Source organism: Sapajus apella, unplaced genomic scaffold, assembly GCF_009761245.1.
Source record: "Sapajus apella isolate SASKATOON/1434 unplaced genomic scaffold, GSC_monkey_1.0 scaffold17, whole genome shotgun sequence".
NCBI lineage: Eukaryota > Metazoa > Chordata > Mammalia > Primates > Cebidae > Sapajus > Sapajus apella.
In genome coordinates this window covers 1835500-1861978 of record NW_022436957.1, presented here as the reverse complement: position 1 = coordinate 1861978, position 26479 = coordinate 1835500, and the positions used below count along the sequence as shown (strand labels likewise).

The 26479-nt window shown below is 38.2% G+C and overlaps 1 protein-coding gene across 3 annotated transcripts in view; it reads left to right on the top strand.

The window, feature by feature from the left end:
* NLGN4X (neuroligin 4 X-linked) overlaps positions 1-26479 on the top strand; it is a 339546-nt gene that overhangs the window by 293771 nt on the left and 19296 nt on the right. The window lies entirely within an intron of this gene.

Sequence of the window (26479 nt, the reverse complement as noted above, 5' to 3'; positions counted from 1 at the left end):
TTCCCCTTCCCCTTCCCCTTCCCCTTCCCCTTCCCCTTCCCCTTCCCTTTTTCCTTTCTTCTCTTTCATTTTGAGACAGAGTCTTGCTCTGTCTCCCAAGCAGGAGTGCAGTGGCACGATCTCAGCCCACTGCAACCTCCGCCTCAACCTCCTGAGTAGCTGGGACTACAGGAGCATGCCACCACGCCCGGCTAATTTTTCCATTTTTAATAGAGACAAGGTTTTGCCATGTTGACCAGGCTGGTCTCCTAACCTCAGGTGATTCACACGCCTCAACATCCCAAAGTGCTGGGATTACAGATGCGAACCACCATGTCCAGCCTGTCATGCCCTTTCCAAGTCCAAATAATAATCCTGAGATGGTAGTGCATGTAGTTATGGATAATTAGTTAACCACTCCGCTCTGATGTGGCTGGTCCCCACTGCAAATAATTTGTCTATTTATACTTTTATTTTTATTTATTTATTTATTTTCTTGAAACAGGGTCTTACTCTGTCACCCAGGCTCGAGTGCAGTCTTGACCTCCCAGGCTCAAGTGATCCACCTGCCTCAGCCTCCCAAGTGGCTGGGACTATAGGTGCGTGCCACCTTGCATGGGTCATATTTAAATTTTTTGTTGAGACAGGATGTTGCTGTGTTGCCCATGCTGGTCTTAAACTGTTAGGCTCAAGCAGTTCTCCCACCTCAGCCTCCCAAAGTGCTGGCATGAACAGGTGTGAGCCACCCTGCCTGGCCTATTTGTCCTTTTCAATTTGTAGAAACCATTTTATCCCTTCACCTTGTGCATTAAGAGTTTCCTTTTTCTTAACATCCTGCTCCCTGAAGTCAACCCACTCTACTTGTATAGTGGTTGTTATTTTAATATTCCTAATTAAGATACAGTTTTCATTTTACCTTATAGAGACAGGGAGCAAGTGCTCTTGCATTCCAATCTGGCGTTCTCGATTCCTTTGGGTAATCACAGGTTAACTTTATTCCTTCATCAGTTTTCAGCAGTCAAGCAAAGTTGCATTCATTTTCATAAATCAGCCATTCGGCAACATTTGAATTTGTAATCATTTTGCAATCACATCAAAGAACAAGGGAAGACCTTGGGAGATTATTCTCTTTTTTGGAAGTCTGTGTTCTTAACTACAAAGTTGCAATGACATTTTTCTAGTTCTTTGCCCCAGTTGTCTGAACTGTTAATATTTACAATGCTTCCTTCCTGAAATTCACAGTCAGCACCTCATTTTATCCTATTTGTATCCCAACTTACTTTATTCAAAGTGATTTTACAACCTGAGGTAGCTCATAGGAAGAGTTCAGTTGTCAAAGCAATCTGACCCCTGGAAGTTTTCTGGTGTTTGTTTTTCCTTGAATTAATTTGCAGGTATAAATTCTTGCTTAGGCCACTCTAAGATTTTAATTGCTATTTCTTAGGAAATATTCCTTAGAACATGAAGCAATCTGTCTTTCAACACCCAACACCACACACACACACACACACACACACACACACACACACACACACACACAGAGCTAGCATAAGATCCAGAACAGCATTTTATCTTTTTTTTTGTTTGTTTGGATGGGGCGGGTCTCAGGCTGGAGTGCAGTGGTGCCCTCATAGGTGCCCTCATAGCTCACTGCAGCCTTGACCTCCAGAACTCAAGTGATCCTCCAGCCTCAGCTTCCCAGGTAGCTGGGACTGGAGGCACACACCATCACATCCAGCCAATTTAATTTTTAAAAAACTGTTTTTGTGGAGACGAGGTCTTACAATGTTGTTTTGGCTGGTCTTGAATTCCTGCACTCAAGTGATTCTCCTGCCTCAGCCTCTCAAAGTGCTGGGATTACAGGCATGAGACACCACACCCAGCCCTAACATTTTATCCTTTTCCTCACTGTGAGATTTCCATTGACTTATGCTGTCTCAGGAAGACGTTTCAAGCCATAACCTGGCTTTGGTGATTTATTATTCCAGCTCTTCATCTTTTAACAGCTTCTCTGCTACCATGATAGATTATAATAGAGTGATAAAAGAAAGGCATATTAAAGTAATTTATGAATGTGGATCCCATTTTGCTTAGCTAAAAAAAGTTGGTTTTTTTTTTCCCTAGAGAATAGAACCAAACAGTGTTCACTGTGTTACATATTCCTTCTAGTGTATTGAACATTAATGGGATATTTTTGCAGCATCAAATCTTCATAAAGATGTGATTCTACTATTTCCCCCCATTTATTAGCAGCACAGTAGCTATTAGGTGATTTTACTAAAGGCAACAAAACTAGTTTCTTGTAACACAGTGCATTGAAGACACACTCCAAGGCTCAGTTTGCTTCGACTATTTAGCTCTCCAAAATTCTCTCTTAAATTGCAGCTTAATTAATAGACTAAAACACAAATTTTAAGAGAAATGTAGTTATAAGATATGAAGTGCTTTTTAAATCTGCTGATGGTTGAAGGTACAGCAGACATTTAAAATAAAGTTGTAGACACTGATTTGATTCTTGAAAATAATGGCTTTATTTCAATAAGCGATTATGATAAATGAATTTTTTTCTTAATGAAATGAAGTTCCTAGTACTGGATAAAAAATGCGTGAGAAACAAGGTATCCCATCATATTTAATATTGCAACAATGTGATCTCTGTAGCCTTGCGGGTGGCTGAGCTGAGGCACTAAATGTGATGAGATGACATTTTGTATTTTTCCACACATTCCTGCCCATTCTCAGGTGAGCATGAGCTCTCATCATTATTTAAATGCTATCTTACCTTGGTAAGACATTTAGGTCCAGAAAAGAGTTTAAAAAATTAGCATCTACGCAGAAAGAACTTCCAGGTAGTTAAAAATAGGGCAGCTTGCAGATACACCATATCCTAAAGAGTAGTGTTGCTAAGTAAACCACATTATTATAGGTGTTTCTTCCTGACATTTTTCTTTTTTTTCTTCTTGTGTTATTTTAATTCTGGAACATAACTGGAAATTGAGAATACTACATGGGACCCTTATCTTTTTTCTTTATTATAACTGAAAATCATAATTAGAAAGATGGTTGAAAAAGGGAAAGCTTAATATCTTACACATATTTTTATAAGACAGAAATAATTCTGAACCATCAAATAATTCAGCTTAGAATGGGAAGGGTTAGTGGAACATTTTTTGAGCAGAAGAAGAATCAGGGAATGGACACTTTATAATATAGTAATTCAGCCAATTTATTTGATGGAATTCAAATGTCATGTCTTCTTTTAGCTAAGAGTGCACATTTGTCCTAACCCTAAAGCAGACCACTTGGAGCCACAGAGATCTGTGTGTACATCTGTGTCTGTGTGTGTGTTTGCCCCATCTGAGTGATCTGATTTTTCACCATCTCTCTATTTTCGCACTCCCCAATTTAAGTATTTAGATATTCATTATATTAAATATTTTTGCATTCTCCCTCCCTCCACATGCAGTGTTTTACAAATTTCCTGTCACACCATTCCAGTCCTGCAGTCCCAGAGCTCCGTGGCTGAGGTACTCCTTTCTGTTCCCTTCTCCACGCAGATGCAATGTCTGTTGGGAACCATTTTCAGTCTATATGTTTCCCATTCATAGAGGTGGCTAAATCTGTGACATGCATCCATCCTCATCCAGTAGTGTCTCTACATGGGTGAATTGGATAATGGAAAACCAAGCTTCAACATCAGTGGTGTGAAGTACACACACACACACACACACAATCTCTGTAGCTCACAGTGGTATTGTCTAGGGTTAATGTTAATGTGAACTCTTAGAGATCATGCATCAGAATTGCTCTGAGTACATTGGCTAGATTACTATCTCATAAAGCATCCATTCTCTAATATCTTCTGTGCTAAAAATATTCCTGTGCCATGTTGAAGCTTATTATAATCATTAATTACTGTTATCTTTCAACAATTATGTATGTACCACCTGCCTGTAGTCCCAGATACGCAGCAGGCTGAGGCTAGAGGATCCCTGATCCCAGGAGTTTGATGCTTCAGTGAGCAATGATAATGCCACTGCATTCCAGCCTGGGCAACAGAGTGAGACCATGCTTTAAAAAAAAAAAAAACCATTCCACTGTGTGTAGAAGAGTGTGTGTGGGGGGGCGTTTATTAGATTTAACTGAGGATTTGAGGAGAAACTGGGGGCATTTTATCATATGGGATACAATGGAAAAATAAACCTTTTAAATCAAACATCTATCCCTTTTGCTGACTACCTTTTGTCTATCCTGACATGAAATTTTCTTCCGGATCCTTCAACTCTCAACTCCCCTGATCAGCTAGAAAAGATCCACCATCTCTTCTTGTTTGTGGATTTCACCCTCTGCCACTCATGATTTAACAAATAATTCTCTGAAAAGCAGTTCTCTTTTGAAGATGAATTTTGCTTCTCTGTGTTAAAATAATGTGTGCTGCTGTTAAAATAGTTTTGCATACACAAGGGAACTCCTTTAGAAGCTTTATTGCGTCTCTTAGCTGTGCTTGCAATTTAAATAATTACTATGTACCAATTCCAGTAACATAGCCAATACATCAGAACTCTCAGGGGAGGTAGCCGGGAACTTTCTTGCAAAACAACCCCCACGTGTTCATTCCTCTCTGTAAACCACCAGTAAAATGTATAATCAGTAATAAATTCTCCAGACAGGGCAACTGAGAATGGTAGAGCATTAGTTTTAAAAACCATTTTAATAAAATGCCTTTATAAATATTGAGACTTAATTATTTAGATTAATTTGTTCCAGTTAATGAAAGATCTCTTAGCACAAGACTGGGAAGAATTAGAACATGTATAATTTTCTTCATTCCAGATAAACAATTATTTTAATATCTATCTGGTACTTGACCAGAAATTTAAATTCCTGGTTTTCATAGGATTAGAAAATTTAAGGTTAGTGATCACTCCCATTGTTAAACTGCTGTATTTGACCTACAGTTACTGCAAGGATGTATCATTTTTTTATACCCCAAGTTGTTTTGTGCAGTTCTACTTCCAACTTCCATAGACAATTTTAATCTTTTATTTTTGTTTTTTTTCTTATTAATGTTTCATAATATGGATGTGAATAATTAAATGAACATCTGTCTGTGCACAACCAGAATTAAAATTAGAACATGATGAAGATTTTTGGATTCCTCTCAATTCCTTTTATAAATTGTATTTCTTTGAACCTGTCCTAAGGGTAACCACTTTTGTGAATCTCATTCATTATTTCCTTCGTTTACTAAATTTTATTTCTACAAAACTGTCACTACCAGCATAACCCAAAGAATATATTATATGGTCTGCTTTTGATCTTTTATAAATGGGATCATCCTATGGTCTTCTTGACCTGGCATTTCCTTTCTCATTGAATAGGATGTTTTTTTATGTTAACCATGAAGTTACTTGGAGCTGTAGTTTATTCATGTTCACTGATACATGGAACCCCATCCGATGGTTATACCACAAGATATTTAAGTCTTTCAGAAGCTGGATATTTGAATTGACCTTACATAAAGAGTTTAACTACCAGCATTCTGTGCGTGTCTCTTCTTGAAAAAAATATGCAAAAGTTTTTCCAGCTAGAAATATATTTACTGGACTGTATTTTATTTGCATATTTGGATGTACACTCTCAGGTTAAAAACTCTTGAAGAGGTTGGACCGTTTCATTCACCCAAGAACAGTATCAGAGTTTCCTGTCCTTACCTTCACTGCATTGAATCCAAAATTGAATAGAAATGAAGTTGGCTGTCTTTGATTTGTTCTGTCTTTAGACAGAAGGCTTTTAATGTTTTATCATTATGTATAATGTTTGGAGTAAGATATAAATAAACTACCATTTTCAGATAAAGAAATGTTTATTTCCATAATTTGATAACATAAAATCATAAATTGGTTCAAGACATTTTTCTTTGTCTTTTAAGATTATCCGTGCTTTGTGTTTAATTTTTTCATGTAGTAAATTAAATAATTTAACTTTCTAATGTTAAGCTTAGTTTGAGATTCAATATATTCTTTGTACTGTTTTTGTATTTGCCGTTAGGTATTAATCATGGATTTTTTTGTATCTGTCTCTGTACAAAATCTGATATGCTGTAATTTTTCTTTGTTGAGAGTTTCTAGTTTTAGCATCCACGAATAGTAGCTGTGTAGAAAGAGTAAAAGAAAATTTATTTCTGCTCTCTGGGAGAGTTTGTATAAAAGCACAAATTATTCACTCATTTTAGGTGGTAGACTTGCCGTTCAGTCCACCTTGGACAGATGATTTCTTTGATGTACTTAAAACCACCCTTTATTTCCTTCTTGATTTGTGAACTTTATTACGTATTTTTTGTATATATGAGTAAAAACATGTTTGTATGTTTGCACGTCTGTTATGACTCTATTATATTCCCTTTGTGCATTTGTCTGTTTACTGTATACATTTTGTTAAATTTGTCATGACAAATTATGAGAAATTTAGCAGCATAAAAGAGTAGCCATCTATTACATCAGGGTTCTGTATGTCAGAAATCCTGCTGCAGTGGAGCCTAGCTTGGTCCTGTTCTTAGGGTCTCCCTTGGCTGAAATCAAGAGATTGGCAGGGTTGCATTCCTTTCTGGAGACTGTAGGGATGAATCTGTTATAACATACAGATTTTAAAAATCTAATTATTTGCACTACCTTCTGATTTTACCACATTAGATTCATAGGGTGAATTCCTATCGTATTGATCATTTGAGTCTGATGGAAGCTTCCTTCCTGTCCTACAACGTCGTGAGATTATTACAGGTTTTCTTCCCTGCTTTAAACAAGGGGTTTTCTCTGTTTTATAGAAAGTTTGACCTAATATTTTCAGCATGTATGTATTATATTTGAGGAACATTCTGGGGCCCATCCCCTACAATTTGTATTCTGTAGTTATAGGGGAGAGTATGAGGATTTGTGCATTTACCTGCCTCCACAAAGAAGGGTCCCTGCTAATTTATGGATACACCGTAAGTGCTACTGCACAGAAGCATCAGATGTCATGAGAATAGTGTGTTGTTATCTACATTTCTTATTGTTGGTCAACTGCCAGTTACTCTTTTCAAAAAATATGTATCTGTCCTATATAGGGCCAATTAATTTATCACAGCCTATAACTATAACTACAGAAAGAAGCCACCCCATATTTTGGGGTGGTATGCCCTATCAAGAACTACTTAATGAGCATACCACTCCAAGATATGGCACCTTAGCTTTTGAGAAAACAGCAGAAACAGGAAGGTTCTCTCTGACCTTCACCCCATCCTTTTTCCCTAAAGCCAGGTCATAATACGCTCCTATGAGAGGTGACTCTCTGTACCAAGAGGAATAGAACATTCTTATCTCTGAAGACAAAAGGACGCAGAGGAGAATCTGAACACACAGACCTTGCTACGTTCTCCCCAGTTTATTCCCATTAGATCATATACATTTTTCCTTCAATCATCCTTTCCCATGACTGTCCACTCTTTATCAAGCCTAAGCATCTACGCATAAAAATACACAGGGTTCCCTGTTTCTTTGGGTCTTCATTGCCTTGTGAAGGCTCCTGTGTCATTTAAAACTGTTATTAAATGAAGTTCACTGTTTCCACTGCTTAATGTGTCTTTTGTCATAGGGGCCTTATCCATGAAACTAAGATAGGAAGGAAAGATATTTCTTTTCCCTTTTCAACAATATTCTAGTTATACATATTAGCTTAAGCAAAATCTTATAGAATATCAAAATAGTAAGTGTAAAATATGTGTGTGTGCACGTGTATGCACGCATACATATATATATATATATACACACACACACACACACACTACGTTGTAGGTGTGTATATATATGTATGTATATATACACAGATATATTTTATAAGATGCACATACACATATACATCTTTTTTTGTGAGACATAGTCCTGCTCTGTCACCCAGGTTAGACTGCAATGGCACGGTCTGGGTTCACTGAAATCTCTGCCTCCTGGGTTCAAGTGATTCTCCTGTCTCAGCCTCTGGTGTAGCTGGGATTACAGGTGTACACCACCAAGCCTGGGTAATTTTTATAATTTTTTAGTAGAGACAGGATTTCTTTTTTTTTTTTTTTTTTGAGACAGAGTCTCACTCTATCACCAGGCGCCAGGCTGGAGTGCAGTGGCGTGATCTCGGCTCACTGCAACCTCCGCCTCCTGGGTTCAAGCAATTCTCCTGCCTCAGCCTCCCAAGTAGCTGGGACTACAGGTGCGTGCCACCACACCCAGCTAATTTTTTTGTATTTTAGTAGAGACGGGGTTTCACCGTGTTGGTCAGGCTGGTCTCGATCTCTTGACCTCATGATCCGCCCGCCTCGGCCTCCCAAAGTGCTGGACTTACAGGCGTGAGCCACCACGCCCTGACTACACATATACATCTTGTAAAATATATGTAGCGAAGTCTATTTTAAAATGTTTACTAGTTTATTAAATCTTATGTAGATTTTTTTTTTTCCAAAATGGACAAGCTTCTGTCTTCCCAACAAAGCTTCACAAATAATAATCACTGCATTTTCCAACAACAGATTAATCAGCAGATCAACTAAAACCAAAATGAGTCTTTCTCTGGGCATGGTGATGCACGTTTGTAGTCCCAGCTACTCAGGAGGATGAGGCAGGAGCATCATTGAGCCCAGGAATTCAAGACCAGCTTGGGCAACATAGCAAGACACTATCTCTTAAAAAAAATTAAAAATTAAGAAATAAGTCTTTCTCTAACTGTATGACAGTGCTAAGGTGATTTGATAGGAAAGAGGAATTAAATTTCAATGTAGCAGCTCTATCCATATGATATCTTTGCTGATGGATGGAAGGGCACCAAGGGGCTTCCATGAAGCTCAGTGACAGCATTTTCACACGGAAGTCACTGCAGCAGGAAGTACGCTACACTTCTTGGTAAATAATATATGATTGCACTATCAATGAATAACATTTCAAAAGCTCTGCTATTTATTGTCTACTGAAAGATAAATGAATCCAGCAAGTAAACTGTCTAAAATATTTGTACACTGTTAAAAAATTTAAACAACTCTATCATACTATAAATCTCCTTCCCCTCTACTGGAAAAAACTTCAAGTTGAGATAATCCCCCTCCTTGTCATATGATTGCTTGGAAGAGAGTTGTCCCTGAGGCCACCTGTCAACCTGAAAAGACTTTTATTCATTTATTCAGTATTTATGTAATGAAAGCCTAAGACAGACATATTATGAATATAAGAACACAGAGTTCAAAGGACTATTCTGATTGAGCAGAAGGAAGTTATTAAACAAATATTAGATGAACAAAGATTGTGTGTATGGCTTTGAAAGACAAGCCTAGGATCTCGTTTGTATAATACAACTGTTTTGGGTTTTTTTTGTTTGTTTGTTTTTTGTTTTTTGAGACGGAGTTTCACTCTGTCACCCAGGCTGGAATGCAGTGGCATGATCTCAGCTCACTGTAACCTCCGTCTCCCGGGATCCAGCAGTTTTCCGCTTCAGCCTCCTGAGTTCCAGCAATTCTCCACCTCAGCCTCCCAAGTAGCTGGGACTATAGGTGCGTGCCACCCCGCCCAGCTGATTTTTGTATTTTTTAGTAGAGACAGGGTTTCACCATCTTGGCCAGGCTGGTCTTGAACTCCTGACCTCATGATTCACCCACCTTGGCCTCCCAAAGTGCTGGGATTACAGATGCGAGCCACCGCACCCAGCCATAACACCGCTATTAAACCTTCCTGAGCAAAATACATTTTAATTGAGACTTAGCATAAGGATAAAACACCAAGTGTGGGAATTCTGAAGAGTTTAGACTCGGAGGGAAAAACTGGCAGGCAGCGATTTAAAGTGGATACAGATTTTTGCCCTGGAGTTGCAGATGGGTGTGGGAATAAAAAGAAAGTAATGGATGTGACAACTGATTTAAACACTAAAAATCAGTGTGCCCGAAATGTTAACCAAATACTGGGATTCTACAAAGAGAGGCCATGGTAAAAATATGAATTCAACTGTTTTAACCTGTGTAGCTGGATACATCCTTTTGATATTAACATAGGAAATAAGAAAAGAGACCAGTTTGAATGAAAAAAAGATGTTTAGCTCAATATAGCGCACACTGAGCTTTAGGCTCGAGTAAGACATCTGAGTGGAGGAAGACTTAGTCAAGCATGGGGGAGGTTAGAAATGAAACCCATGTAAAACCCTTCAGATTACAGGCAGGAATCATTACCAGCTGGTGGTAGACTCACACCAGGGATGTGAGTTCTAATGCCTGTGCAGATGCATGGTGGATGGAGTGTCTTTTTGAAGAACTGGTTTTAGCACTGCAAGAACTAATGTAAATTCTCTTCTACCTGCATTCATGTTCCCCCTGGTGCTTTTATGAGGACGTAGTCAAGAATAGTATTGAACCATTTATACCATCCATCTGTTAGAAGAACCTATAATACAGAAATATTTGCTTTGGGCTGAACTCCAAACATAATACTTAATGATTTATCTTCAAGTTTGTTGACACATTCTACATCCCCACATACAATTTGTTCCCAGTCATTTCCCAGATATGCTACAAAAAGTACAATTGATCAAATGCTGGCTGTAGGGATTCAAGAACAGTCCTGCATTTTTGTTCCTTCCTGAAACTATTCCAGGGCCATAAAACACCTTTTTTGTGTGTGAACTGTCTTTCTGTATTCCATTTCAGATGATATCTTATTTCCTTTAAATACAGTCTTTTATATTTTTCTAATTGTCTGATTGCCAAAACAATATATCTTCATTGCTCTAAATTTACAATATCAAAGAGCATACAGAAGAAAAACCTTTTAACAAAGGAAAACCATTGTTGATAATTTCATTTACATACATACATACATACATATGTATATCCTCCTGGCACTTTGGGGCCAGCAGTAGGGGGCAAACCTTGAAATACATAGATAGATAGATAGATAGATAGATAGATAGAGATATAGAGATAATGTTAGAGCTGTAGAGATACAGTCTCTCAATAGATAGAGAATATATATTCTCTATAGACACATGATTAGGAAACAGTCTATATCTAAGAACATAAATGTGTGTGTCTGTGTGTGTGTGTATTTTCTCTAGAGATAGATAGAATATATCTCTCGGCGGGGGAGGGGGGCGCGGGAGACAGACAGACATATGGTTGTGTATGTATATGTATAAAACAAAGAAACAATAAAAACACAAAGGCCCAAATGTCAACCAGAAGAAACTCTGCCCAGCTACAGTGGGACAATTAGAACATCTGTAAGAATAATATCTATACTGGATTTAAAATGATAAATACATAAAAGTGCATGTATTCATCATGACACCCAGAATAAAATTCACTGGTTATATTACTAGGCCACGATCACATTTTCCTGAATCTGGATCAATAAAAGAATCATGCTTTTTTCCCACTTTTCATATATATATTGAATTTCAGAGTAACTAAAAAATTGATGATTACAAATAAAATTCCAGATAATATATGCGGAAAGAACAATACTATCAGAAAATCATTATTTTGTGAAACCTCAAATTAAGTAAATATATTAATCTGTCCTCACATTGCTATAAAGAACTGCTGGACACTAGGTAATTTATAAAGGAAAGAGGTTTAATTAACTTGCAGCTCCGCATGGCTGGGGAGGCCTCAGGAAACTTACAGTCATGGCAGAAAGGGAAGAAAACTTGTCTTTCTTCACATGGTGGTGGCAAGAGAGAGAAATGAGTGCCCAGTGAAGAGGGAAGTCCCTTGTAAAACCATCAGATCTTGTGAAAACTAACTCACTCCCCTGAGAACAGGATGGGGGAAACTGCCCCTATGATTCAATTATCTCCACTTGGTCCCTTCCACAACATGTGGCAATGGAACTACAATTCAAGATTGGATTTGGGTGGGGACACAGCCAAACCATATCAATAAGAGATCTAGGAAATTATCTCTTATGATTTGAAAAACTTAGTAGGTTTTTATACATATATAAATGGTGGGATTCATTACCACCTGAATGCAATTATCAACCACTCTTAAGGTGATTAAAAATAACACTAGCAGGTATCATGTAAGTCCTTATTAAATTCAATATAAAGTACAGAGAAGTTCCTAGTTGCCTTATTTCATATAAAGGGCCCCATAACCTTAATCAAACCTATAAACTAAATACTAGTTTACAGGAGGAAGAAAAACAAGACATGATTAGGAAACTTTCTGTTAATTCTAGAACATGGAGTGTTCTTCAGGAGTAATGTTCAAAGTGTGGCTCACAAAGCAGCAACTTGTTAGAAATTCAAAATTTGGGATCCTATACCTGGGAGGAGGCTTCCTGAATCTAAAATTTGGGGTGTGGGTTGCAACCTATTATTTCTTTCCTAAGCCCACCAGTGATATTTATGCTTGATAAAGTTTGATGGGACAGTTCATTGATTTCCATAAGAAATTAACAATGTAAGAAAATGAGAAGAAGAATTTTGTTACGGAAAAGAGGGTGTCATTGCTTTCATTTGCCTTCCCTTTAAATGTGTGGATCACAAAATTTAATTTTCATTAAAAGTATTCAGCTGTATATATGTATTTGAAATACATGTGCCTATACGCTAACCCCAAAACAGCTAATTAAGAATCTCTGCCACTGGGACATAGGCATCAGTAAGTGTTTAGTGTGGATGATGAAGGTAGAAAGAATATATTTTCACCAGTTTATGAGGTGGGCAGTTTAGGGCTAGGAGAAGAAGGTAATAAAAGAACGTAGGTGATAGGCAGCTGTCTACTTGCAAAACAACTTATTATTAATGAATTGGGACTTTTAAAAATATTTTTATTTCCATAGGTTTTGGGAGAACAGGTAGTATTTGCTTATATGAGTAAGTTCTTTAGTGCTGATTTGTAAGATTTTAGTGCACCCATTACCCAAGCACTATACACTGAACCCAAATTGTCGCCTTTCATCCCTCACCCCCTTGCCACCCCTTTCCCCCTGAGTCCCCAGACTCCATTGTGTCATTCTTACATCTTTGCATCCTCATAGCTCAGCTCCCACTTATGAATGAGGACAGTAGATGTTTGGTTTTTCATTCCTGAATTACTTCACTTTGAATAATAGTCTCAAATCCCATTCAGGTAGTTATGAATGCCACCAATTCATTCCTTTTTATGACTGAGTACTATTCCATTGTGTATACATGTACCACAGTTTCTTTATCTGCTCATTGATTGATGAGTATTTGGGTTGGTTCCACATTGTGACCCAGTGCTTTTAAAATAATGTGTGTGTTTGGTCATGAACATAAGCTAGGACACTAGAAAAATTGTTTACTGAAAGCCATTTTAGATTCAGGAACACAAAGGAAATGAGGTAATGTGTGAAAAGAACTTTAAAAATTTTAAGACATTTTGCATAAAGATGTTAGGTGCTTCTATTTAAATGTGGTGGTCAATTAGAGGTTTTTTTTTTCATTTTGTGTTTGCCTTGAAAGCATTTAGAAGTATGAGAATATGTAATTTCATTTTGTAAAGCACAATGTGTTGAACCTAATGAGATCTTTCTTGGAAACTGAACATTATGCTGGGTTTTGGAGGCATCCCATTGAAATTTAGCTACAATTCCATACTCTTCAAATTGCTGTGGACCCAACTACATTTTGGCTGATCAGAAGTCTTTCCAGAGTGGTGGATTTTGTAAATTTACAAGTCAATTTTGTAGAATTGGATAAAATGCATTCTGTTTTCCATCATTTCCTGATATCCCCCCACTCTTATTAAAGGAAACATAATCTGCAGTTGATTTACTTAAGTTAATGTAGATTACAAACCAACAACATGATTTTAAGAGTCTTAAGAAGTTGAGGGCTATTTTGAATGTTTACTCTTGGAGAAATGTGTGTTTAGATGTCTTGGTCAACAAGATCAATTGTAGGAATGGTTGGTGCGATCACATTGGTCATTAAATGCAGACATCATACATAATGAAACAGATTTAGCTCAGAATATGGGTAACTCGATATATGAACACCATTCAAATTATTTCCCCAGGAGGCTAGCATTGTGGCTGACATGGTTTGGCTGTGTAGCCACTCAAATCCCATCTTGAATTCCTGTGGGAGGGACCCAATGGGATGTAAGTGAATCATGGGGGCAGGTCCTTCTTGTGCTATTCTCATGATAGTGAATAAGTCTTATGAGATCTGTTGTTTTTAAAAAGGGGAGTTTCCCCGCACAAGCTCTCTTCTCTTGTCTGCTGCCATGTGAGACATGCCTTTTACCTTCCACCATGATTGTGAGGCCTCTCCAGGCACATGGAACTGTGAGTTCATTAAACCTGTTTATTTTGTAAATTTCCCAGTTTCAGGCATGTCTTTATCAGCAGTGTGAAAATGGACTAATACAGTGGCTTATGCCTGTGATTCTAGCACTTTGGGAGGGCAAGGCAGGCAGATCACTTGAGTTTAGCAGTTTGAGTTCAGCCTTGGCAACATGGTGAAACCCTGTCTCTATGAAAAATGCAAAAATTAGCTCGGTGCAGTGGTGCAAGTCTGTAGTTCCAGCTACTTAAGGGGCTGGGTCGGGAGGATTGCTTGGGTACAGGATTGCTTGAGCTAGAGATGCCCAATGCATCTCAAGGCTGCAGTGAGTCAAAATGGCACCACTTCAGCCTGCATGACAAAGTGAGGCCCTATCTCATAAATAAAAAGTATTTACCCAATGGGGACATATAGCTTAATAGTTAGAGTTATTGTTTGTAGTGACAAATAGGCTTGGAAATAGGTGGTGGTGATAATTATACAATGTTGTAAATGTAATGAATCCCACTGAATTGTACCTTGTAAAGCTGTTAAAATGGCAAACTTATCCCACACACAGATAAAAAGATACCGATATACATAGATATCTTCATATGGTTTCTCTTTGTTCTTTTTGTTTTATTTGTTTGTTTTTGAAATGGAGTCTCCTTCTGTAGCCCACGCTGGAGTGCAGTGGCACAATCTCTGCTCACTACAACCTCCGCCTCTCGGGTTCAAAGCATTTTCCTGCCTCAGCCTCCCAAGTAGCTAGGATTACAGGCACTCACCACCACGCCCAGCTAATTTTTGTATTTTTAATAGAGACAGAGTTTCACCATGTTGGTTAGGATGGTCTTGAACTCCTGACTTCAAGTCATCCACCTGCCTCAGCGTCCCAAAGTGCTGGGATTACAGGTGTGAGCAACTGCACCCAGCCTTCATATAGTTTTTAAATTTGTTTTGCTTAAAGACAGCTTGAGGCAGCAGAGCATAAAGTACCCCCACATTTTATTTATTTATTTTTAATTGACGAGTAATAATTGTACATATTTATGGGGTACATAGTGATGTTCCAACACCTGTACAGTGATCAGATCCAAGTAATTAGCATATCCATTGTCTAAAGCATTTATCATTTCTTTGTGTTGGGAACATTCAATTTCCTCTTCCTAGCTATTTGAAACTATATATTGTATTATTTTTAACTATAGTCACCCTACAGTACCGTGGAACATTAGAACTTATTCCTCCAGTTTTTCCCCCCCCCAAAAAATAAAAGAGGCCAAATCTGACACATGAAGCAAAAGGAACAAAGAGATTCTGGTACTGGAGTTGAGCATAAATTTGACTTCACAGTTTTTGGCAGATGTAGGAAAAAGAGAGAGAGAGAGAAAAAAAATATTTGGTTCTGGGATTTTTATTTTTGACAAGAGAAACCTTTTCCATTTTTCCTCTGATTCTTGGTGAAGAACAGTTATGATGTTGGAGATAAAAGGAGGAGATGACCATGGTGGTTCCTTGTTCTTTCCTTCCACAGTGGCTATCAGCTTCACCTATGATACTAAGAATAAGACAGCAAAACCGAGACTGCCTCACTAAAGACAGACCCTTCCCATTATGTGTTGCGGCAGCCTTCATCCTTGAATCTAGAAAATACTACCTGGGCTGTGCTAAGTTTATTTGTAAAAGCCTAACACCGTGTCGCTACAGCTGCCCAATGCATCTGCCCAAAGCAGTACTACCCAAATCATGAATATGCATTCAAATAACTTTCCATTTTCATGCCTACTGCTGAATGGTACCACCAGAGATTCTGATTTAGAAGTCAGCAGTGGAGCCTATGCAATTTGAATTTTTACAGACAACTCAAGGTTGTGTGGATATATCCTGAGATAGATCAGCCCTCCCAGGCTGTCGGTACCATAAGCGCTGGGAAACATTGCCCTCACTTACCCTGCAAACACCTTGCAGGTTGCAGAAGAGCTCTTAATAAATATGTGTTCCTGAAATAAAGGAATGCCCCTGTGTTTGGAGGTACTTATCGATCTCTCTCTCTCTCTCTCTCTCTTCCTTTCTCTCTCTCTCTCTGTCTTTCTCGCTCTTTGTCTCTGTCCCTCTCTGTCTCTGTCTGTCCTCTGTCTCTCTGGTTCATTTTCAATGCCTCTGAGTCATACAGTGAGAAACAGCTTAGGGTCATTAAGAGATTGAAGCATCAGGGGAAAAAAGTGAACATGTTTTCGTTTGAATCTCTATTTTTAACTTTTTGACCTTGTCTGTCAAGTTTGGCAACCTTGAGACTGTTGCAATGATAATGAAATAAGCCTATGCTGTTCTTTGGAATCATTTTAGACATATACATGTCTAAAGTATATATATATATATATATATATATATATATGTATATGTATATGTATATGTGTGTGTGTGTGTGCACGCGTGTGTGTGTAAATAATACTTAATGTGTGATCCTATTTGACATGCCTTTTTTTGTATACAAAAGCACTTGAATCATCACTTCTTCAACCATGAAGATATTGTGTTTTAGACTAAAGTCAGTGTAAACACAACATGCTATTAGTGTTTTTTCTTAATCATCACTACCACTCAGCCATTAATAATTATCTTCCTGCACAAGATAATAATAGAATCTCACATTTCCATGGAGGTTTATAATGCATGAAGGTCTTTCACATTTGTCATTTTGTTCAATGTCACAGAGAGAAGGAGCTTCCATTTATGAGAGTCACACAATGGGTAAAGCCCAGTATGCAGACAGAAGAAAAGCTGAGATTGATTCAGTCATTTGGCCACAGTCTTAGGACTCTTGAATGTGTGTGTAACTCAGACAGGGTAGAGATCCCAGAAGATACATCCCCATCCCAAGGGCACTACCCAAGTTCAATAACTTGGTTATAACCCACACACTTTGGATGATGCTACACTCTTCACAAACACGTACCCAAATCTAACATGAACCCAAACCAGAGCAAACATCAAATTCCCACTCCTACTGTATATTTACATCTTGTATTACCACCAAAACCTGAAGCACCCTGACAACATATGGCCAGAAGATATTGAATGTCTTCTACCCTGACTGCCAGTAACCTGGTTAAAGCCAAGACCAACTTTCACCTGGATGACTGCCGTGGACTTCTTCCAAATGCAACTCCTGCAATCACGTCCACCAGTGGCTCTGATGAGCTTTACAAAACTGTAAATCCTATCCCATCACTGCCATGTTTCAACTCTTATGCCTTGTCATTGATTTATAATAAATTCCAACATTTTACTCTCTCTTTCAAGTGTGAACTCACTTTGCCTACTACTGGAATACCATTCTTTCACATTTCCTTGCTACTTATGAGTCAGCTACACCAGGACTCCTGTTCTCCTCACCCTTTAAACCTGCCTCCTATTTGAAACTTTGCAACTTGTAATTCTTTTTAGGAATGTTTCCCTTTCATCATCTTGTAGCTGCTTCCTTGTCATTATTTCCTTTCATTTCTACCTCTTCAGAGAAGCTTTGTTTAGAAGAAAACTTAGGAGCAAATATTTGCCAGCTAGAGTTATGCAAAAGTTTCTTACGTAGAACGCAAAATGTAAGAACCGCAAAAGAATATATTGGCAGGGACTTCACGACACCATGAAGAACTCAGAAAGCAAGCTTCAGATTGAGAGAAAACATTTTCAACCAATAAAGCAGAGAATTCACTTGTATCTAAAATATATAAAAGTATCTCACCACTCAGTAATAAGTCAGGCAACCTGCAGAGCAGCAGTCCTCAACCTTTTTGGCACCAGGGACTGATTTCACAGAAGATAATTTTTTTTTCCACATAGAGGAACGGTTTCAGGATGCAAATGTTCCACGTCAGATCATCAGGCATTAGATTCTCATAAGGAGCAGGCAACCTAGATCCCTCACATACACAGTTCACAATAGGATTTGCACTCCTCTGAGAATCTAATGCCACTTCGGAACTGATAGGAGGTGGAGCTCAGGTGGTGATCTGCCTGTCGCTCACCTCCTGCTGGCCCAGTATTTAACCGAAACTGGTCCATGGCCCGGGGCCTTGGGGACCCCTGCTGTCGAGGATAGAATAACAGCCCCCTACATATGTTCACATCCTACCTTATGTGGTAAGACTGACTTGGTTGATATGATAAAAAATTTGAGATGGGGAGAGTATCCCCACATATCTACATGAGCTCAATGTAATAAAAATATCCTTATAAGACAGAAACTGGAAGCTTGGAACAGTAGACGATCTGAAGGTGAAGCAGAGGTCAGACAGAGATTAAGATGCTGTGCTGCTGGCTGTGAACATGGAAGAGGATTCCATGAGTTGGAAGCCTCTAAAAGATGGGAAAAACAGGAACAGGTCCTCCATTTACCCTCCATAAGGCACCAGCCCTGAAGAAGCATTTTAGACCTGTGATTTCCAAAAGTATCAGATACTAAGTGTGTGTTAAGCCACCACGTTTGTGGCATGTGTTATGGCAACAATGAGGAAACTCATACAATACATTATTTAACTTTTGCTTGCACACAGTCTGTCTCCCCATGCTGGAATGTGAATTTCCTGACATCGAAGATCCTGTTTATCTTGTTCATTTCTTTGCCTTCAACACTAGGGACAAAGTATGCCTAGTGTAGTTTAAGCATCCATGAAGACCTGTTGAATGAATCCATGGATTAACCCCAAATGCCTGCTAAATATTTTATCTCAATTACGTTTTGTTATATTAAAATCTGTGCTTCCCCCCACCCCCACAAATTAACCCCAACTCTGGTTCTTCTATTGCTTTTGGGGATATCATAAGGTTAATTATATTTTGTTAAACACAAGAGTCATGACCAAAATGTAATGGACTGAACGTAGCCACCATGTGCTGTGTGTGCACAGAGCTATCTGTGCATGGAAGAGTGGTATGTGTGTGTGTGTGTGTGTGTGTGTGTGTGTGTATTGCCCAGGAGAATTGCATTGTTGGAGCCTATAAAAGTTTGTGAGATAAAAGTTCTTAAGTGGAGAATTGTTACTGTGATGGTTGCTTAAAACCTAGTTTTTAGAACAGAGGTAAGTTTGACTGTAGCTGCTCTGGTATATGATCCATTTAATGGTTTTGTTTTGTACATTAATTCTCAGAGAAAAATCTTAGCCCCAGCTATTTAAGTCTCTCCATAAATAAAGACTTCCAAACACCACTGGTACAGAGTTATCAAAAATGACAAATTGTTGGCAATTATAACAATAAACTTCAGTATAGTAAGAGATATAATGGAACTCTGTAACTGCTCTCAAATCAAACATCCCTCCTGCTTAGTAAAAACAGAATTGCACGTAGTGAAAAGAGAATTGCACTGATTTCTCAGATACAGTCTCAAAATCAAGCCAGCATTTCAGGTCTTGTAGGAAGAGTTTGTGACTTCAGGCTTAGAAAAGGCATCCCAGGTGTATGCATTGTGGCTGAGGATAACAGGAAGATGAGAGTTATGCTGTAGCTGTCTTCAAAAAGAAAAGTGGGAAGACTTTACAAAACCTTAATGTTAGAACATATAAAACCATTCTGCACGATCTGCACATATACCCCAGAACTTAAAGTATAATTTAAAAAATAGTATAAATAATTAAGAACTTAAAGAGGCAGAGAGTGTGGTTAAAGCAGAAAGCCAGCAGGACAATTTTAGTGTGTAGCTTAAGGTACAATACACGCATAATTTGCCCTTCCTCAATTCTAGAAAATATTGTCTGTCTTCTTCAATAACGTTTCTATTACTGAAACTCAGCATTCCACTAGGATTTTAGCTATTTTATGTGCTGTCATATTTATGTTGCTACTATGCATGTGATTGCATCTAAGTTCTAATTCATCTAATATGTGTGCATTACTTTAATATTTCATTCATCTAATATGAATTCTAATTCATCTCATATGGTGTTGTATAAGTTGTCTTTTTACTTATATACATTTTACAGTGCCCTGAATCACATTGAAGTACAAAAGATGGATCTTAATATGTGTTTTATCTCCATACTTTGATGGTGAAAAATATTAGTTTCCATTCAAATAAGTTTTAAAATGCACTCATTAGAAACACATGTAAATGTAAATGAAAAAAAAAAAAAAACCAACCTTCTCTGTAATTTTTCAAGCTATCTATGGCAATGAACTCAACTATTGCATCATTTTCCCCCAGATTTAGCACATTGCTTGGGGTCATCATGACTGCGTCATACATGTTTGTTGAATGTGCATTTTTCATAAATTTCATAGTATAAGTAAAAGCTATGATGTGTTTTTTTTGCCTTGTTTTTCTCTTTTGACTTTAGACACATAATAAACATTTAGTAAGGAAATGGAATAAATACATACATGCCCCCTTTATGCAAAATTATTAAGAAATAAATGGTATCTAATTCATTCTTTAAAATACCATCGGAGAACACACAATCTCCCTTTATCATCTGCATAACTTTAAAGTCAAAGTCCAATTTGACCAGCAGTCAGTTTTTTTCCTTTGGACTCCTTTCATATGTTTGAAGAACATTTCTTTGTTCCTAGTAAGTGTAGGTGAAGCAAAACTAACCAGCATGGCCTTTGATATTCATAGCAGCAGGCTAGTAGACAACCATGTTCGAACACATTCCACACCAGGCGCAATGCTGTTTCTTGTGCATTGTTCAATTGAGTTCCTCAGCTTGCTATGCCCTCCCCATTTCATGTATAAAGAAAGTGAGGCTTTGCAATCTTAAGTCATGTGCTTGAGGCTTTACAATAGATTCCACCACAAGGATGTCAGACTGAATCCATTGCAAGCAATAACTCCAAAAGCAATCACCAAGCAAATGGCCTTTGTGTAAAGTGATACATTCTGCAACAGGAATTCACTGAAAGCCATTTCCTATGCCAAGAGAATAAAGATAATCACACAGGACACTTTTGGAAAGGGGCCCACATTGGTAGAGAGAGATGGCCAGGTCCTACCTGAGTATGCAGGTGACCACTGTGGAAGATGCAGAGACTGACCTTCAGGTCAGACTGACCTTTCAAGTGGTGCTGTGTCCATGAGCTAGCCGTGCAGCTTTGTGTGCAGCCATAGCCACAGGTAAGCGTGCTCAGGCAAGGTGTTCAAGGCAATTTATGGTCTCCCAGGAGCCCTACAGAGGGCACTGTAGATCTTGGGGACTTCATATAAAAAGGCAAGCATATCAAAATGCAAGACATATTCTGGAAGTAGCTGGCAAGTATTGTGGTGGATTTGCAGGCTGTAGAACATAAGTAGGGTATACCTTGAGAAGGTCACATGGGCCCACACGTAATGATCTTTTGATTCCCAGTAATGAATTTGTTTGTCCAACACACTCACTATATTGTGTGTGTGATTGTGATTGCTAAATAAGGAGATTTAAACTGAACAAAATGTAAGCAGATATTAGCGATAAAACGTGAACATTCCTTATAACCACATCTTTCAAGATAATCACCCTCCACTGTTTGGTTTCCTTCCATATTTTATTTTTTAACAAAATAAATGGGGTGGGCACAGTGGTTCACGCCTGTAATCCCCGCACTTTGGGAGGCCAAGGTGGACATATCACTTGAAGTCAGGAGTTTGAGACCAGCCTGGACAACATTGTGAAACCCCATCTCTACAAAAAATGCAAGAATTAGACACGAGTGTTGGCACGCAACTGTAATCCCAGCTACTTGGTGAGCTGAGGCAGGAGAATTGCTTGAATCCAGGAGGCAGAGGTTGTAGTGAGCCAAGATTGCACCACTGCACTCCAGCCTGGGAAGCAGAGCGAGATTCCATCTCAAAAAATAAAATATACACAGTACTCCGTAGCCCACTATTTTTTCCTGAGACACCTTAGATGTGTTTCTGTGTCCATGCATGTAAATACTCCTTAGCACTTTCTGCAAGAAAACAGCATCTCATAGCCAAGACAATCCATTCCAGTCTCTGATTTGTGAACATTGAGCTTGCTGCTATTGTTTGTTTTTAAAATTACAATCCATGTGAATCGTGGAACTTTGGGTGGCTATTTTTATACATCAGAATAAAGATTTTCATAGAAGCATTCCAAGAATTAGGACTCCTGTGTTAGAATTTTCCAATTTTCATTTTCCTGGATTTTACCCATCCTCTTACATTGGAGAGCATCATGATTATGTTGATAGTGTGGAAATTCAGAGGATGCTTAAAGGACCGAGCACCCAAGTGGGCGGGTCCTGGGGACCTGTAGTTCTCGTCTCAGGCACTAGGATGCAGACCCAGGGAAGGACAACATGTACAAGCTCTTTGAAAAACAAAACCAGAAGGATGTGACAGCCAACTGAATGAGAGTCAGCCGCAAATCAGGAGAAATGTTCAAGGAGAAAGACTCAAAGTTGACCAGGCACAGTGGTTCACGCCTGTATTCCCAGCACTTTTGGGAGACTGAGGCAGGCAGATCACTTGAGCTCAGGAGTTTGAGACCAGCCTCCAACATGGTGAAACCCTGTCTCTACTAAAAATGCAAAAATTAGCTGGATGTGGTGGCGTGCGCCTGTAATTCCAGCTACTCTGGAGGCTGAGGAAGAGAATTGCTTGAACCCAGGAAGTGGAGGTTGCAGTGAGCCGAGATCACGCTGCTATACTCCAGCTTGGGTGACAGAGCAAGAGTCTGTCTCAGAAACAAAAAAAAAGACTCAAAGTTGACTCAAAAAGATTTGTTTCCGGGCTGGCCATTCCCCAATTTTCATTTCCATGAAACTCATGTATCAATTATCTTCAAATTTTGGTGTTTTATCGTTTAATAAACAAGCTATATTACTTTATATTTTGTTCCCAAAATACGATCAATTTCAGTTGTTCTATTTTATATAATTTAAACTAAAGCACTAAAAAATACCTGTGCTGCTTCATTCTAGATCAATATCTGGGGATCCTATCTACTTTATGAAAATGATGCAAGGAATCTCAGTAGCAGTTCATGGGCATCAGAGTTTGGAAACCTGTGGTGTAAAAATTATGTGTCTGTTATAATTGTCTTAGATTTTCTCTCCTGACATTGGAAATAGACTTTGGTTCTGTGCAAAGCTGATGTGATAACATGATACAGTTGGAAAATTGTCTGCTAGTACTCATTCCATTTTTAAGGAAAAACTAGAAATCAAAGGCACTGAATTTCAACCAGTCCTGCCAATCAGGCTACAGAATGTAAATGCAGGACGTCAGCTTCTCTCTCTTCCAGCCCATCCTGTGCAGTGTGTGCTCCTGTGTTAAATCCTGCATGATTTCAATCAGAAAATTGAAGCTTCGCGTTGTAATAAGTTGACTCATCAATGATTTCCTATAACCGTCTAAGATTAGTTTTGCCTCTATTTGACTGATTTTTGGTTTTTGTGCTTCTGCTTTCATTTTCACCAAACAGCTTTCTTTTTGACCTCATTTGTGTGAGCTAACACAAATTATGTTTGTTCTCACTGAAGAATTTTTATTTAAACATTTTCTGTTTCGTATCACTTCTTTAGTTTAAAGGTACACACGTGTGTCTGTGTACATACACATTCATACACACACATGCATATATATGGTTATATATGCATATTATATGTCTGCACCAGCTACAGTTGAATGACACACACTGAAATGGTGAAAGATTTTTCAGTTCTCTATTCACTTAATTATTTCTTGATTATTTGTGTCTAAAATATGCCTACTGTGTTTATGTAAGGAATGACCTCCTAAAAGAAAATGAATTGTGGCTTTAACATCATATAATATTGTCTTTTGTTCATTGAAAGACAAACAATATCTGACCCCATTGGGTTTCTTACCACTGACGTGCAGTGCATGGAGAAACAAAAGACCTGCAGTTATTTTCCTAAGCCCTATTATATAATTCAAAAGGAGAGGAAACATCTATATTATTATCTGTAATAAAAATTGGAAACTTTTCTATTGTAACAACAATATTAAGCCTGAATAGAAATACTCATGTTTATATGGTATTCACTTCCATCAACATGCAGAAGGAAAAACAGTGATTCCTGTTTTTAGGGACCTTTTCCATGAAACCTGTTTTAAAATAACCACACTGACTGAATGCATTATTCTGTTATCATGCTACTCATAAAGACATATCTGAGACTGGGTAATTTATAAAGAAAAGAGGTTTAATGGACTCATAGTTCCCCATGGCTGGGGAGGCCTCACAATCATGGCAGAAGACAAAGGAGGAGCAAAGTCACATCTTACATGGTGGCAGGCAAAAGAATGTGTGCAGGGGAACTGCCCTTTATAAAACCATCAGATTTCATGAGAGTTACTCATTATCATGAGAACAGCATGGAAAAAACCCATCACTCATCTTTGGTATCATGTAAGGCTCTTTCCAAGTTGATGAGCTACCATCATTTTGCTTTCTACAATCAGGAGGCAAAACCTAGTGGTTTAGGTCTGCAGGATTCCTAAAAATATAATTTTTAATTTACTACAATAAATACCAGTGTTCCTGGTGTCAAAAAAACTTGCCAAAAATCACACCATTAGAATTTTTTAAGATCACTCTTTATTTGCCCTTAAGAAGATAGCTTTGCCAGGAAAATGTCCTCCTTCCTTCCTCCCTTCCTTCCTTCCTTTCTTCCTTTCTTCCTCCCTCCCTCCCTCCCTCCCACTCTTCCCTCCCTTTTCATGCTCCATCACATCACATAGCTATAGTGTGCTACCTGTTCTTTCCTCCAGTCTTATTTACAGGAAAACCTGGCCAGGTGCTGATGAATAAAGAAGAAGACAGATTGATAGTGAGATAATTGTCACAGATCAGGTGCCTTGGGAAAACAGGTCTTTTTTTTTTTTCTTCAAACGCTAACTTTCTGGACTCAGAATTCTGCTTCAGTAAGCCCACATGGTTTTTAAGTATGATTTATAGGAAACACGATTTGGCTCTCAGACTGTAACCATGCAACAGATTCATCTTTACCACTACACAGATAGAGCTGATTAGTCAAGACAGAAGAATTGCAATAGATAAAGCATTTAATTTGTGCAGATCTGGCTAAATTGGAGACTAGAGTTTTATTATTACTCAAATCAGCCTTCCCCAAAATTTGGAGGCTTGGGTTTTTCAAGAATAGTTTGGAAGACAGGGCCTAGGGAATGAGTGCTGCTGATTGATTGGGGATGCAATGATAGGGGTGTGGAAAACAGTTCTAGTGCACTGAGTCTGCCTCGATATGGGGACACAGAGGAGTCACTGGTTCCAGTGGGACCAATCAGTTGTCAGAAATGCAGAAGCCTGAAAAGACATCTCAAAAGGCCAATCTGCAAAATGCTTATTACCTGGGTAATGGAATAACCTCTACATCAAGCCCCCATGACATGCAATTTACCTACATAATAAACCTACAGGTGTTCCCTGAACCTAAAATAAAAGTTTTAAAGGCAAATTTTAGCTTCTAGTGATTGGAAAAGTTGCAAATCTTGTGACCTCTAGAATAATGGCTGGTAATCAGGGCCAGCTCCTGATATTTTGGGAACAGTTGAGGAGATGTGAATATTCATTAGCTTTTGGCTGAGGTTCAATAATTACAATTTTTTGTATGTAACTAATATTTTTGCTGTGTAGGAAAATAGAGGTGCATACTATTTATGAGTGAGATCTGGTGATGTCTGTAACTTACTTTGATTCTTAAGCATTAAAAGGAGTTAAAATAAAATGTTAATAACTAATTCAGTGAGAAAAACCGACATACACTGCTTTTGTATACATGCACATATTTTTAGACACAGACACACATGTGTACTTACATCCACCCCCCGCCGACACATACTTTCTTCCCTGAGAAATTTCTTGTAGGAGTTTGTTGCATTTAAAAAAAAAAAGAAAGAAAGAAAATGTGCATAATAATGATACCTTGAATCTAATAAAATTTACAACATCTTCTGGGATTGCTTCAGGTTATTAATATTTTGAATTCATTTTGCCCTCTATACCAGTCACATATATACCCTGAAGTGACATGGTATCATAATGTCAACCTAAACAATAACCATTATTTATATAATTATTTTTGCCACAAAAGCTTTTCTTCGGTTTTTCCTCTAATTTATGGGGGTGAGGGTTGAGGAAAGAGAGAATGAAGAAGGCAAGCTACAAGGTATCTTTTCAAATAGCAGAGATGTGTATGCACTTTTTCTATCTGACCACCA